The following is a 17,265-nucleotide window of genomic DNA, read 5'->3' on the forward strand; positions in this document are numbered from 1 at the left end:
AACATAGGAAGAACACTCTTTGACATAAATCACAGCAAGATCTTTTTTGATCCACCTCCTAGAGTAATGGAAATAAAAACAAAAATAAACAAATAGGACCCTAATGAAACTTAAAAGCTTTTGCAAAGCAAAGGAAACTACAAACAAGACGAAAAGGCAACCCTCAGAATGGGAGAAAATATTTGCAAACAAATCAACGGACAAAGGATTAATCTCCAAAATATATAAACAGCTCATGCAGCTCAATATTAAAAAAAAAACAACCCAATCCAAAAATGGGCAGAAGACCTAAACAGACATTTCTCCAAAGAAGACATACAGATGGCCAAGAAGCACATGAAGAGCTGCTCAACATCACTAATTATTAGAGAAATGCAAATCAAAACTACAATGAGGTATCCCCTCACACCAGTTAGAATGGGCATCTTCAGAAAATCTACAAACAACAAATGCTGGAGAGAGTGTGGAGAAAAGGGAACCCTCTTGCGCTGTTGGTGGGAATGTAAATTGATACAGCCACTATGGAGAATGGTATGGAGGTTCCTTCAAAAACAAAAAATAGAATTACCTTATGACTCAGCAGTCCCACTACTGGGCATATACCCAGAGAAAACCATAATTCAAAAAGACACATGCACCCCAATGTTCATTGCAGCACTGTTTACAATAGCCAGGTCATGGAAGCAACCTAAATGCCCATTAACAGACGAATGGATAAAGAAGATGTGGTACATATATACAATGGAATAGTACTCAGCCATAAAAAAGGAATGAAACTGGGTCATTTGTAGAGACGTGGATGAATCTAGAGACTGTCACACAGAGTGAAGTAAGTCAGAAAGAGAAAAACAAATATCATATATTAACATATATATGTGGAACCTAGAAAAATGTTACAGATGAACAGGTTTGCAGGGCAGAAATTGAGACACAGATGTAGAGAACAAACATATGGACACCAAACGGGGAAAGCGGTGGGAGGTGGTGGTGGTGTGATGAATTGGGAGATTGGGATTGACATATATACACTAATATGTATAAAATGGATAACTAATAAGAACCTACTGTATAAAACAATAAATAAAATAAAATTCAAAAATTATTTTAAAAAAAGCACATGACCTCCATGAAAAAAATTTTGGTTTTACTGTATTAAAAGACTTCAAAGAAGACCACCCCCCCATAATAAATACTTATATCATGCTTTTGATGGGGTCACTTAATATTTAAAAGATGTCAAATTTCTCCAAATTAATCAATCTCAATCTAAATTTCAGTTGGGTTTGTTGAGGGACTCAATGAACTTATTTTGAAGAATAAAAGTCTGTGAATAGCAAAATCAACTGAGAAAAGGAGGAGACAAGAGTGGTATCCCCACCCATTGGATATTAACATACTACAAAGCTACTTTTCCACAAACAAAATTGAGTTGAATCACCAATGAAGCAAAGAGGGAGCTCAGAGAGAGATGCATGCATATATGGGAACTTAGTATACAATAAAGGGGACACCACATTTCAAAGGAGAAAGGAAAAGTTGTTTTGGTGTTGGGAAAACTGGTCCACTACAAGAGACAAATAAAATTAGATCCCTAACTAGTGGTGTAAGCAAAGTTGAAGTGTAGATGGATTAAAGCCTTAAATGTGAAAGACAAACCATAAACATAATAAAGGTGATTACAGAAGATTATCTTTGTGACTTGGCGCCAAGAAAGGACTTTCTATACAAGACACCTAGAGTACAAACTATGGTTTGGATGAAGTATGAGAACAGAACTGATGGATTTTGAGTACATCAACATTACGGATTTCCATTCAATGAAGGACAACCTAGAAAAAGCCACTAGATAAATGACAGAAAGGGATAAAATACGTACAATATCCGAAATTAATTAGGGACTGATATCCTAGAATATATATAAACTGCTGTAAATCTACAAAAAACAAAACAAAAAATAGGAATCCCAATAGAAATATGATCAAAGAACAGGAACAAGTAATTCACAACCAAAGAAGCCCCAAATTCTAACAAGCATCTGATGAAATTCTCTTATTAGTAACACAGAGACTTGCAAATTAAACCAACAAGGTGATGTCACTTTACATCCATCAGATTAACACAAACTAGAAAGCAGAATGGAGGATGTGGTGGAGTGTCATTCTTGGGGGTCCTCTGATGAAACTCAATCAAATGAATTATAAGTATCTCCTCTGACCCAGCAATTCTACTCCCAAGTGTTTGGTCCAGAGAGGTTCCCACACAAGTCCAGAAGGAAATATTTACAAAGATGTTCATCACATCATTGATTAGGTCTAGGGGCATTGGAAGCAACTGATATGCCCATCACTGGGTGAATGGATAATTAAAACATGCTCAATGTATACACTTCAGAACACCATGAGCAGTTAGGGATAGGCACATAGCAACATGGACAAAGCATAAATACATAGAATTGCATAAAAAATAAAAAAGAATCAGCATGATATCTATAGCTTAATCATATTTGCATGCAGTAAAATTATGTGCACATAAAGTAATAGAACATGTTTTACAATAATGGCAATGTTGGGTGTAGGAATGGGCAAAAATGAATCATCAATCAGTCAAGATGGGACACCAGCATGGGCCAGCAGTGACTTTAGCCATGAATCGAGGAGTGTGATTAGCTCAGTCCTCTGTACCCAAGGTCCCCCCATAATCAAGAGGTAGGCTTCCAAATCTCAAGCATATGTGCACACACACCTACTCACCAGCACACACACACACACACACACACGCTCACACATAAATGCAAGATTATCAGCCTCTCCGGGATCACCAGTACTGCACAGCAGAGCTGTTGCAAGGCTCAAAGATAATATATGTAAAGGACTCAGCCCAGAGACTGGCACATAGTAGGTGCTTCTTCAATGGAGATAAGAGGCTGTATCATGCAGGGGGAGGCCGAGCCTGTGGATTCCAGACCCCAACAGCTGGCTCTGTGCCTGTGTTACTGTGTGACCTTGCAGGGTTCTTAACCCTTCTGTGCCTCAGCGTCCTCTCCAGTCACCTGGGAATAACAAAAGTCCCACCTCTCAGGGCTGTGTTCAAAGCTAACTGAGTTGAGGGCTTCCCTGGTGGCGCAGTGGTTGAGAATCTGCCTGCCAATGCAGGGGACACGGGTTCGAGCCCTGGTCTGGGAAGATCCCACATGCCGCGGAGCAACTAGGCCCGTGAGCCACAATTACTGAGCCTGCACGTCTGGAGCCTGTGCTCCGCAACAAGAGAGGCCGCGATAGTGAGAGGCCCGCGCACCGCGATGAAGAGTGGCCCCCGCTTGCCGCAGCTAGAGGAAGCCCTCGCACAGAAACGAAGACCCAACACAGCCATAAATAAATAAATAAATAAATAATAATTAAAGGTGCTAATAATTAAAAAAATAAACAAAACAAAACAAAACAAAACTGAGTTAATAGCCACAAAGAACTAAAAACAGTGTCTGCCACGTACTAAATCTCCAATAAGTGTTTGCTTTTATTTTTATTATTATTCAAACTATTATTAAAATAAGGACCGTGTCTTCCTTGAGTTGCTTCCAAAATTGAGAGTCAATGCTTCCATGAGTCTGTGAAACACTTGTCATATGGTCTACAGATGGGACAGTGTGACAGTAGGAGAGAGTGAATTACCATGTCCAGTGAATTTTCTCTCATCTGTCGGTCCAGAAACCCGAGTGGTATGGTCAGCGCTTTCTGAAAGAGGCCCCAGCTGTGTGGCCAGATGCAGGGAGATGAGGAGGGATGGGGTGGGGCAGGAGGTACGGCCCTGATTCACTAGGTGTGCGCACCTGATGCCGGACCAGCCCACCCCATCCTCTTCCAGGGAATGGGGCAGAATCTCTGGGGTCTCCACCGCAGGCCCTGGAGAAGAGCCTCGTCCCCCATTGCCAGGGGCATCCGGAGTGTCTCACCATCATATGGGAATGATTTAGGGCTCTGGGTTGCAGGGATCTTGGGGCAGGAGCAGGCTAAGATTTCCATAAACACGAGCACCGAGCCATTTATGGGTTTTACTAGAAATTTTATTGGCGTTTGGTAGTGTTGGCATTGTGTGTGCCTTCAAATGTAAATTAGATTACTGGCAGTAGATTCAATTTAGCGGTAAAAATGTAAAGGGAGTAGAATTGGGCTGAGGATGAAACAATGCAATGACTGTTCTTGGGTCGGCAAACGGTGAAATCACCAAGCGAGCACGCTGAGTAGAAAGGGGCGCGAGGTGATGTGGAGGTGATGGGAGAAGCACGCATCCCCACTGGCCCCGCCGCTGGGAAGTCGGATGAGCTTGGTCCACGCGGCCACGTGAGTCTGAGGAAGGTACAAGGCTCAGTGCAAACGCCATCATTTTGTCCCCACACATGTGAAAAACACACTGCACAGATTTTTGAGGAAATACAGCAATCACAAATTTGAAAAGAGGCCTGCAGGTCCAGGGGCTAAGAAGGTTTAGCTGGGGGGCTGCATCACTCAGAGCTGATGCTGATTGAGCACTTACTCTGTGCCAGGCAGGGTGCCAAGTAATCTTCACAACAACCTTTGAGAGGTGCAACTAATAGGTCCATTTCCCAGATGAGGAAACAGAGATGGAGTGGAAATGATTTGCCCAAGGTAGTAAGTAACAGAACCAGAACTCCAGCCCTGGGCCTGTGCATCTGGCCATGACATTTCAACTCTCATGAGGAAATGCGGTGCATGCGGTGCCTGCGTCTTTTTTTTTTTCTTTTGCGTTTGTATTCTATAACAGAATGCTTTTCTGCTGGGCCCCCTCCCTTCCGTGCTTCCTCCCCATCAGCAGGAATACTCCATGGTCTATGTTTTAGTTCCTCTGGATTTACTCCAAGAAGATGACTAGTGAATTGAATAAATGCATCTGACCTCACAGAGCAAGGCCGGAGGAGGCACCAGGGCATTCCCCGGGGTTTGGGGTAACCACGCTTGATGGCCCAACACGTGGTCCTTCTCCAGTGAGGGTATCACCATCACCGGCCACCCAGGCCAGACTAGCAAGTTGCCTCCGCCCCTCCCTGTCTCACCTCCCACAGCCTCAGTTCTGTCCACCCATGACCTTTGTCCCCGTGTCCATCCCCAACACTTCCCCACCCCCAGGAACTTGCCCTCTTCCAGCTCAGCTGAACTCCTGCGACAGACGCCTGATGGGACTTGGCCAGCAGAAACTAGGGAGCCGGGCTGTTCAGGCGGCGGGAGAACTGGAAGGGAAGGGACCCTGGGGAAAGTCCGGGCTCACGTCAGGATGTCCCTGTAGGAGGAACATGTGGCACATCGCAGGAGTGAGGCTGGAAGGGCCAGCTGAGGCCATTGTCGACCTCCCGAATGCTGGGTTGGGGGGCTTGGGCTTCTTTCTAGGGGTCTGTTCAAGACCCGATGAGTCTGGAAGAGGTGAATTTTATATCAGTTTCACTTGTAACTCAATTCATGGGAGGTTAATTGAGCACCTACCATGTGCCAGGCGCAGTGCCAGTTCTGGGAGTAGAGCAGCGAGAGAGGCAGGCTGAGTTGTCAGCCTCACAGAGGGTGAAATCTAGGTGAGCAATCATGGGAGTCCTCTCCGAGGGGAAAGAGTGCCCTAACACAAGATAATGTTTACCTGCGCATAGTAATATGTATAATAATAATACACCCTTTTACTATTCTGTCAGGCACTGTACTAGCCACTTACCTTCATAAGGACCCTGCAAGGTGGGTGTTATCCCCACTTCACTGAAGAAGACACTGAGGCTCAGAGTGGTACAGTGATGCACCCAAGTTCACCCAGGACTGCAAAGCCTCAGCCAGGGAAGCCTGGGGACATCTAAGGAGTGGTCTGCCCATGAGACCGTGGGCTGGGTCTGATTTTTCTCCACCATCCCCCCAGACCTGAACCGATGGCAGCTCTGATTATTAGGGCTGTAGCTCACCCTAAGCTGATGGAGAACCAGTACTTAGGGGCTTATAAATCCATGCAAGTTTCCAAAGATGCGGGTTGGGGACGTAGTGCCTAGAGCCCAAATTCTCTCTAATGGTAAACTTCAGGCAGGCCGGGAGGAGCCATGTCTGCAGGCAGAAATCCTTGCCAGAACCTTCCAAATACCTCCCTTGTGTGGCCTTCCCTCCGTTTAGAAAAGGGTGACCACCCTATTTATGAAATGGTTGTGTCCAGACGAGGTCTGCGGTCAGTTTGCTTTTCTGCACCAGACCTGGGAATCCAGGCTTGGGTCCCGGCTCTATCACAAGTGGTCACATGACACTGGTTGAGTCATTTTTCCCGTCGAGGGCCTGAACCAACTTCCTTGTCCCACAGAGGCCTTCGTGTATAGACCTCTCCAAGTGACAGTTGAGATGACACCAACAGGGAAGTGGCAGTGTCCACCTGAGGACAAGACCAGTTGCAGAATTTGCAGGGCCTGGGGAGAATGCAATGCAGGGTCCCTGGTTCAAAAACTATTAAGGATTTCAAGATGGCAGCAGCAGAGCCCTGAGTGGGGTCTTCCGAGTGGGGGTCTGTGTGCAGACGTGAACCCGGCCCTGACCGAGGAGCCTGGCCGCAGAGAGGCCCCGGACGCCCCTCTCAGGGCAGGGCTGCCAGCGGGACAGCATTCCTTTTTGCCTCTTCTCTCTTCTGGGGAGGCTGAGTCATTCCGAAAACCAACATTCAAAAGACAAGAGGCGGTTTTGGCCCACGGTTATTCGGAGAACACACCTCTTTACTGGTTAAAGAAAAAATAATGTAAAGATGCAGCCTCCAGAGACAGCCTCCTCAAGGCTCGGTGTCCTTATGTGCAAAACTGGGGGTGGAGGGAGCTGGGGGTGGACCAGATCCTGATTTCTCACCCCAAAGTATCCCTGCTCTTCAAAGTCTGTCTTAGACTGATGTCCTTATCAGTACACCAGTTCATCTAAAATTCTCGTTCAATTCATTAAAGCTTTTCATTGTATTTTTTTTTCCAACCAGTGCCCCAGGTGGGAGTTCACGACATTTCAAGATTAAAAATGCATCAGAGAAATCCTGAATGTGAGTGTGGAAAGTCTGGAGAAGCCATCAGTCTGGGATTAGCTAAATGAATTCAGGCTTCCACACAAGGCAAGACTATGGAGCTGCCGTAAATGAGGTAGGAGAACAATGAATGGCATAGAAAGATGCTGAGGATGTATGGATGAGTGCATAAAATAGGCTTCAGATGGTATGTATGACATTATTTGGTTGCGGGAAGAAAATATTCATTTAACATTTATAAATTTCCACTACATATAGCCATAAAGGATTAAGCCCCCTATATGAAACATGATTATTTCTAGGTGGTGGGACTTTGTGCTCTTAATTTAATGACACATGTTTAAAGTAAACATGTATTACTTTTGTAATAAGCAAAACTGATCTGTGTTTGCTGATTTTATTTGAGAGGTTGCTCATCTTAGCTCTGACATTCGGCTGGTCTGTCTCGTGACCTGCTTTAGGAGTGGACTGAGGGGTGAGGGGCTCTCCATGGAGAGGGGGTGGTCTGTTTAGTAGCTTCATCTCTTTTATGGGGTTCCCACACACCCCTCGGCTTGTCTGCACGGACCCCCTTGGCACTTATGGGGCACTTGCCATCACAGACGCTCAGGCCAGCCTCTGTGCCTCATGGCTGGACATGCTCCAGCCACTGGTCCCCAGGCCCCCAGCTGCGGACGGCTCGGCGGGGGAGGCAACCCGGCCTCCCCACCAGGCCCTCCACCTGAAAGAGATTAGCTGGGACCACCAGAAGCCTGCAACCCTAATCGCAGGGATTTTGTTTCTTGTTTCCTTGGACGAGCTCCTCCAGGTGTTTTGAGTGATTAGCCGGGGGCCAGGCCGCCGGTCACTGTGCCACCATTGTGTCCCCGGCCCTGTTTTCTGGCCACGTGGCCTTGGGGAACGATCCCAAATAAAAATGGCCAGAGCAGCCCGCCAAGCACCTGGACCATTTATGGGGGGGAGACTGCGAGGACAGGGAACCCACCCAGAGGGCTTGACGGCTCCACCTCGCTCCCCAACAGCGGGGGGCGGGGGGCACTGCTCCCAGGTGCCTCGCTGGTCTCCTTTATGGGGGTGGGGAGGGGATGACAATTCCATGACGTAGGCCCGACTCTGGGCGGCTTTTTTTCTTTCGGCGGGGCTGGTTTTTGCCTTCCTGCCGGGATAGCCTCAGTAAATCCCCCCTGATTGCCACCGAGTGATGCATGAGATGGTCTGCTGCACAGGCAGCTGGCCCCCGATCCAGCCGATAAAGAGGGATGCCTTCCCCAGCATCTTGGGTTTCTCCTGCTGCCTCTTCCCTTGGTATGGATTACGCTGTTTTCTCATAAACATGCTCTCTCCACCCACACCCCCTCATGAAGGAAGGCTTTTTCTGAGCAGTGGAAGAGACAGAGAAAACCTCAGACAGAAATGGCAGGGGGCGGAGGGGGGCGTGATGGGCAAGTCCAGCCTAAGTCACCCTCTGCCCTGGACTTTTTCTAACCTCACAGTTGCAACAGGGTTTCAAGAAGCAGAAAATACAGAAAGAGAGGAAGGAGGAAAGACAAAAAAGCCGGGAGGAGACTCTTGGAGCCTGGCTCCCATCCTACACCCACCTCCTCTTCTTGCCAGAGCTGCTTGGAAGCTTGGGGAGCCCACAGATCCTGGAGTCCTCAAACCGAGGCTCATGGGCGGACGTTGGGGGCTGAGAAATGCTTGGACCGGGTGAAGATTCCTTCTGGACGTTGTTCACGGCTTCCCTCAGATCCTCAAGGGCTCACGACTCCATTAGGGTTAGAATCACGGACCTAGTTAAATCCCATCTTAGATTATGGGAAACTGAGGCAGAGGGGGGGGTGACTGTCCCCAAAGTCATTAAATAGGTAAGTGACAGACCATGCAACCTGAAGTCAGGTTAGGACATCACTGGTGGTTGGCACCAAACTGGAGGCCATGCCCTCCTTAATCATAATAAAAATAAGAACATCTGCTATGCCTCGGGCACTGCTAAAAACATTTCACACGTAATCATTCTTTAATTCGAGTAGTTCAATCGTATTATGCCCATATTATAGATGAGAAAACTGAGGCACAGAGGAACTAATAACTTGTCCAAAGTCGTAGCTAATAAGATACGGAACCGGGATTCTCAGCCAGGCAGTTGAGCGGCAGACACTGTGCTTTCAACCCCTTCGTCAGCACCCACGTGAGGCAGCCGGAGCTGAAGACCGGGAAGAGCGTGTGTGTGCCTTGGAGATTCCAAATCTGCTTCTGCTACTTACTGTGGGACGTTTCTTCCCATCTCGGAGCCTCAGTTTCCTCATCTGGAAAAAGGGTGTCATCATTTCTACCCCTCAGGTCTGTTGGAAAGACCGAATAAAATGAAGTAGTGAGAGACCCCTAGCCTGGTACCTGGCACAGGGAAGATCCTTGGAAACAGACTCTTGAGTTGAATGAAAATAAAAGCAAAGCACTGCCAGCATTTCCAAAGCTGGGGATGTGCCCAGGATGACGTAGGGTGGTCAGCCAAGATGGGCATCCAAGAGCAAAGAGGCAGGTGAATAGGGAGGTTGGAAGGCAGGGGTTGGCCTCTTTTCCGACTCCTTAGGGTCTCCTGGAGGGATTGGGGCAAACAAGCAGTAGGATTTGATCGTGTCTCAGCAATGGCATCTTATCAGGGGCCGTGCTCTGCATAGTCCCACCTACAGGCTAATGACGTTTTTTAGATCCTTCTTGGAGCTGTCACTCAAGCAGTCTGGGTTCTGGCATCCTAGCAGCCCTTTCCTGCACCGTCATCAAGAACAGAGCCCGGCTGCCAAGGTGGAGGAGCCCACCCTTGCTGGCATCACCCCTCTCCCCCCTTGGCTGGCCTCCCTCTTGCCAACCCCAGATACCAGCCTGTGAGCGACCCTCATCCCTCAAAGAAACCTGGAAACAGAGAAGGGAGAAGCTAGTTATGATCCGAGCATAGGACTCCAGCATGGTGACATCGTTCTGTATGCACAGGGGACTGGAGACAATCTTATTCAGTTCTAAGGTAGAGGACGGGTCAAAGGTTTCCAGGCAGGTTTTAACAACCGGGTGCTTGGTTCTGCCTAAAGCAATTAAGGTTAGACCAGCCTGGTCCTTCTGGAACTTCCCGGCACCCAGCCAATGTCCAGGCCCCTTTGCCTGGCATCCAGGCCCCTTCGCCTGGCATTCAGGCCCCTTTGCCTGGCATTCAGGCCCTTTGAGCTTCCCCTCCCCCGACATTCTATCCTACAGGCCCATCAAATGGAGCTGTTCTCACCTGTCCCCGTTCATAGACTAGACTTATCCATCTCCAGCGAGGGTCCTTCCTCTGAATCCCTGAAGGTCCAAACCCAAATCATCCTGCAAGGCCCTCTCAAATGGCCCCTTGCTCAAAGCCACCCTTGACCCCCTCGGTGACATCATCTCTCATGCGCGGCTCTCCTGGCATCAATCACTTCTCACCTGGGTTAGAGTTACTTGTCAAGATGCCATAACCTTGGCGCTCCTGTAGGGCAAGGCCATGCATTTGTAAACTCTCAGGAGCTCAGGAGCCTCTGGATTCCCCTGCTTGGGGTGTGGATTTTGTCCACACACCCAGGCACGTGTCTGTCCTCCCTCTGTCCACACGCTTCCAGGCGCAGAAGGTTCCCTGCTTAGTGCGGGCCATCATGTGCTAGACACCCTTGCCGGACTGCACTAGGTATCTCCTTTGCAGGCGACGACACTGAGGCACAGAGGGGTCCTGAAGGTTTACTGAAGTCATGCAGCTTGTTAATAGCAGGAACGGAACTCGAGCCCCGGTGGCCTGGCTCTTAACCACTCGACCGTCTCCACTAAGGTAGGCATTGTAACGCACCCATTTCACAAAGTTCTTCAGGGGATTTGGTGGAAATCTACTTTCTACTCATCTGGTATCTCTTATCCAAGATCCCTAAAGAATAAGTTTGATCCTGAGTCAGTCGTTTTACCTCTAGCCTGTACAAAGCCTACACGGCAGGAGTGCAATAATGTTTACTGTGCAAATTATTCATTTGGTGCTAAAACTCAACTTTTCTATAGCACCGTAAAGTCAGGGGAGCGCTCTGCATCCATCAACCACTCCGAGCCTCGCACTAATCTAAGAGGAAGACAGGGCAGGGGCAATGTACCCATTTTATAAATGGGGAAACTGAGGCTCAGAGATATAGGTAACTTGCTCAACACACAAAGCTAGTGAACAAGAGAGTTGGACTTGGACGTCTCTTCACAGCCGCCACTCTGTTCATCCACTCTAAAAGTTGCTGCATGGATGCCTTTTTATTAGACAGTGTATTGGTTTCCTAGGACTGCTGTGACAATGTACCACAGTCTAGGTGACTTGAACAACACAAACTTATTATCTCATAGCGCTGGAAGTTAGAAGGCTGACATCAGGTGTCCGCAGGGCCACGCTCCCTCTGAAAGCTCTAGGAGAGAATCCTTCCTTGCCTCTTTCACCTTCTAGTGGTTGCCAGCAGTCCTCAGTGTTCTTGGCTTGTGGCCACATCCCTCCAATCTCTGCCTCCGTCATCACGTGGCCTTTTTCTCTATGTGTGTCTCTGTCTCTGCGTCTCTGCTTCTCTCTTATCAGGACACCAGTGCCTTAGCTTATGAGCTGGGTGCATGATCTGACTTTAGTAGCCTAAAGTCAGACACTAAATGTGTCTGCCTTTAGTAGCCTAGGAGGGAGCCCGTTGGCAGGGAAAGGTTGACTTAAAATCCCCTCCTGTCAGTGGCATGAACTTATATATACTACCAAATGTAAAATAGATAGCTAGTGCGAAGCAGCCACATAGCACAGGGAGATCAGCTCGGTGCTTTTTGACCACCTAGAGGGGTGGGATAGGGAGGGTGGGAGGGAGATGCAAGAGGGAGGGGATATGGGGATATATGTATACGTATAGCTGATTCACTTTGTTATAAAGCAGAAACTAACAAACACACCATTGTAAAGCAATTATACGCCAATAAAGATGTTTAAAAATAAATAAATAACATGACCAAAAGAGAGTAAGGATCCTAGGCAAATATAATTTTAACAGTTTATGCCAATAAACATAATAAACTTTTGCTTTAAAAAAAAAATCCCCTTCTGTCCCTTCCTGGCTGGAGCTGCTCAGAAGGGAAGGGCATGCGTGGCAGAGGGAACAGCAGAAGCAAAGGCAGGGAAGTGTGAAAACCAGCCTGGGGGTTCAGGGGAGGGTCTTCAGATGAGCGGGGTATTGGAAGACGTGGGGTCTGACTCTGGAGCAATCGCATGAGTAGAGCGTCCAGCTCAGCATTTGACCCCTCACTGTAACTGCTGGGCAGCTTGGGGTGACCTCTCCATCCTCGCCAGTGTCTCTGAGCTCCTCTCTAAGCCTTTCGAATAAAACTTCTCTGTTGATAGGATCATGATATTAGGTCTGGGGGGCTGGGGGTGGCACAAAGATTACTTTGTGGGCAGCCAATTGTGAGTCTACGTCAGGCTGCGTTTAATTTGGGGCGTTGCGTAGCTGGCTAATTCTTCTATAGTGGCCGCTGTGTGTACTTGGCAACTCCCTAATGGACAAAATCTGTGTGCCCCACCCGAGCCTGGCACTGAGTCAGCCTGGACCTCAGGAAGATGGCGGGGGGCCTCAGCCTCCTGAGCCCCTCCTGCTGGCTGTGTGCTCTGTGGGGGCCCCATCTCGATTTCTGGGCTGGGTACTCACAGGAAGCAGCCTAGGATGGCAGTCACACCCGTGGGTACTGGGGGCAGCCTGCCTAGCTTCAAATCCCTGCTCTGCCTCTGCAAACTGTGGACCCTGAGAAAGCTGGTTTAATCTCTTTGAGTTTTATTCCCTCATCTGTAAAATGGTGATACTAACATCCACTTCATAGAGTCATCAAGATTAAATGAGCTGCTATATACTAAATGCTTAGGATGGTACCAAGCATTCTGTGTATGTGTTTATTATTATTTTTATCATTTTTTTGAGCAGGAGAAGTCAGGATGAAATGGAACAGACACATATGAGAACCGCCTGGATCTCGGGGTTACGAGTGGGGATGTTGGAAGAGATGCGAGTTTCGGGGTGGGGCGGGCTGGGCTCTGTTTTGCACGTGGCGGTTTGAGATGCCTGACATGGTCCATCAGAATGGAGATGCCGAAAGGGCAGGTGGATGCGTGCTGTGTGTCCGGAGCTGAGAATTGGAGATGAGAACCATTAGAGTCCCTGGGAAGCCGATGGCCTACAAGCTGCCTCTCTTATGTCTACAGTTGATTTCGCCCAAGATGTATGTGTGTTTTGTTTCACTACCCAACGTGACTGTGTTTGACTTAACACAAAAATATACCCCTGGCCTGATAGTTGAGGAAAGCAGATGTTGCAGGAAGCTGTGCTGTGTTCCTCCCAAGGCACATCACACCTGTCCCCAGGGCCTGTACCTCACTTTGAGGAGCTGGAAGTAATCTTAATTCTCACCCTGGAGAGGAATGTGTCCTTGGACCCACGTAGAGGTGAGGGGATGGAAGCTCTGAAGTGATAATAAATCACTTAGAGTCTCAGCCGGCGAGTGGTGGGGCAGGGGGCAGCGTCAGTTCTTCCTGCTGCAGAACCCTTGCCCTTTCCAACATCATGTCAACCTCACAACACCTGGAGAATGATGAGCTTGATCTGTTTAGTTTTCTCTGTGTGAAGAGGCAGGGAAGAGCTATTCCTCTTCCAGGAATGTGCGTCAGAGATGTCCTTGCCCCTGGGTAGCAGGAGCCATGCTCAGAGCAGCGATGGTTCAAAGCAGCACTGCTACGGACCGAATACCTGTGTCTCCCTAAAGTCCACATGTTGAAACCTAACCCCCCATCTGATGGTGTTAGGAGGCGAGGCCTCTGGGAGGTGATTAGGTTATGAGGGTAGAGCTCTCATGAATGGGATTAGTGCCCTTATAAAAGGGACCCCAGAGAGCTCTCTCACCTCATGCCATGTAAGGGCACAGCAAGAAGACAGCCGTCTATGAACCAGGAGGCAGTCTCTTCCCAGACACGAAATCTGCTAGTGCCTTGTGTTCTTAAGTCCTAGTCTTCTTGGACTTCCAGCTTCCAGTACCGTTAGGAATAAATTTCTCTAAGCCAGCCAGTCTGCAGTATTCTGTGATAGCAGCCCGAGTGGACTGAAAAGCCAGTGCCATTCACCAGAGCAAACCCCTAACACCAACCCAATGCCAAGCACGGGACCCCGGCTGAATAAACTGTAGAACGTACTCACCATGGAATGCAATGATGCAACCAAGAGAATGAGCAAATGCAAAATATGGATGGGTCTTCACGTAGAATACGGAGTTTAAAAAGGTACCAGAAGGGGCTTCCCTGGTGGTGAAGTGGTTGAGAATCCGCCTGCCAATGCAGGGGACACGGGTTCGAGCCCTGGTCTGGGAGGATCCCACATGCCGCGGAGCAACTAGGCCCGTGAGCCACAACTACTGAGCCTGCGCGTCTGGAGCCTGTGCTCCGCAACGAGAGAGGCCGCGACAGTGAGAGGCCCGCGCACCGCGATGAAGAGTGGCCCCCGCTCGCCGCAACTAGAGAAAGCCCTCGCACAGAAACGAAGACCCAACACAGCCAAAATTAAATAAATAAATAAATAAATTTATAACAAAAAAAAAGTGCCAGAAATAATATTAAGTAAAAAAATAAGTCCCCAAAGACTGCATACAGTTTGATATCCTTTGAATACAGTTAAATGCAAATAAAATAAAGATATGAGAATTTGAATAGATACAATAAAACTATACAACATGGGGACTTCCCTGGTGGTCCAGTGGTTAAGACTCTGCACTTCCACTGCAAGGGGCATGGGTTCGATCACTGGTCAGGGAACTAAGATCTCTCATGCCGTGCAGCGAGGCCTAAAAAATAAAAACCTTTCCTTTTCTGCAGCTCTACAGAGTTCCTTTCTATAAACACAAAACAAAACAAAAACTATCAACATGGAACGCAAGGTAATGTCGAGTATAAGCTTGAGAATGCTGTTGTGGGAAGAACCATAACAAATGGCAATTATTGTTAAGGTCTTAGCTGTATTGTAAGTGGTGACTGACAGGTGCTAACTTTGCTGTTAAAAATAGCAAATTGAACCAAGTAAATAAAAGTGTGCTATACCTGGACTGCTGATGACAGGCGTATTGTTATTTTTGATGGAGAATAGAAGAGTCAGGGAAGTGGGGGTCACTGGACCTGGTGTCTGAGCTGGGGCTCTGTAGGCAGAGGGACACGGTGGCTGGGACCAAGGCCAGAGTCGTGAGCCCAGGGGAGGGGGCGGGAAGAGATGGGGCCAGCTGGGACTCCTTTCCAGGGTTACCGGTGGAAGGGGCATGCTGGTTCTGGCCCGCAAGGACACTGACCCCAGGGCTGATGGTCCCATCAGCCTGATGGTCCCATCCCCGTGGTCCTGATGGCAGGCCAGGTTCCAGGGAAGCAGCCGCGTGAGTGAAGCTGAGTCCCTGGCCCTTCAGTGGCGTGGAGCCCGTGTGGCTGGGCAGAACACGAGGGATGGTGAGTCCTCTCTGGTGTCCCGAGGAGCCCTCCGTAGTCTGGGTCCCCCATTAGTGATGACGCCTCTGGGATCACTCAGTCTGCACCAGTGTCTTTGCTCTGCCAGGGTGCCGGCACATTTGTCCAGTGGTGAGTCAGACTCTGGCTCCTGGGACAGCCCCATCGCGTGTTCTGGACAAACAGTTCTCGACTCATCTGACTCAAAGCTCCCTTCCAACACTTAGTTTAACCTCCCCTTTATGATCCTGAAGTACAGATTCCTAGCCCCTATCACGTAACTACGCACATCATTTTACAAATTAATATAATGCCCTAAATGTTAGATAAAAAGAAAGTGATGTATAATAAAAAGTGTGTGCATTTCAGTAGGTAAATGCGTGGGCTGGACTCCGTTGGGATGAAGCAGGGGGCACGAGTGTCTATCGGATGCATCGCTGTTGATGTGAGAGCTGCCCCCAGAGGGTGGACACATGGACACATGGCATTGGGCTGGCAGCTCACAGAGCAAAAATCTTGGGTCCAGGGAGGGGATTTTCTGAACGGAGGATGATTCTTAATCAAGTTCCATTGATTTATATGATAGTTTCAGTCCAGAAGAATACAGTGCATATTTCAACCTTGCAGAATAAACTGAGTTTATACATCACTGGAGTAAGGCTCTGGATCAGGAGTTCTCAGCACTATTGACACCTGGGGCACAACCGTCCTTTGTTTGGGGGCTGTCCTGCGCATTGTAGGGTGTTCAGCAGCCTCTCCGACCTCTACCCTCTAAACGTCAGGCGCAACCCCATGCCCAGTGTGACAACCAAAAATATCTCCCGACTTGTCCAATGTCCCCTAATAGGCAAAATCACCCTTGGTTAAGAACCACAACTCCGGGCTCAGGTAATTGCACAAAGATTGTTGCTTTTATTTACTCATAGGAATGTCTGGTTAGGAGATCCTTTGCCATGAAGGACTGCCTTGTGCTTTGGCAGGGGCACTGTTCACCCAAGAAATGCCAGCCATGTCCCCTCCTCAATTATTATAACAACCAACCCCACTGCACAGAAATCCAAAATGCCCCCTTGGAGGGTGGGTGTTGCTTCTGTGATGAACTATTGACCAGAGTGACTGCATGCAGGGCGGGATGTGGAGACCTCTGGTCCCAAAAGTCTGGTCCAGATTTGAGTACATGAATGATCTCCCCTGAATGTTCCTGGACGTATAGGGGAAGAGGCTCCTGGGGTGAGGGTGTTCAGTTCTCTATTGCCTAATAACAAGCCACCAAACTCAGTGGTCTGGATGGCAGTTTATTAACGTGGCTCAGCTGGTGGCTCTTCTGCTCTGCGTGCTGTCTGCTGGGGCTGGAAGGTCCAAGATGGCGACAACAGTCCCAAGTCTGGTACCTCAGCTGGGTGGCTGGAACCACCGGGGGCTGGCTGGGCCTATTTCTCCACATGGCCAGCTTGGGCTTCCTCACAGCGATGCCGTCTCAAAGTAGGATTACATTCCAAGGCGAGGAAACCTCCAGTCCTCTGAAAGGCTGGTCCTGGAAGTGACACACAGGATCACTTCCTCTGTCTTCTACTGGCCAAAGCAAGTGGCACGGCCATACCTGATTCATCCAGAGGGGATGGAGATGTGAGCAGCAGCAAATGCGTGCAGGGAGAAAAAATTGATGGTCATCTTTGGAGGCTACCACAGGGACACTGGATTTCCTACCGCCATGGGCT

The sequence above is a fragment of the Balaenoptera physalus genome, assembly GCF_965194825.1.
Source record: "Balaenoptera physalus genome assembly, chromosome: 2".
In the NCBI taxonomy this organism is placed as follows: Eukaryota; Metazoa; Chordata; class Mammalia; order Artiodactyla; family Balaenopteridae; genus Balaenoptera; species Balaenoptera physalus.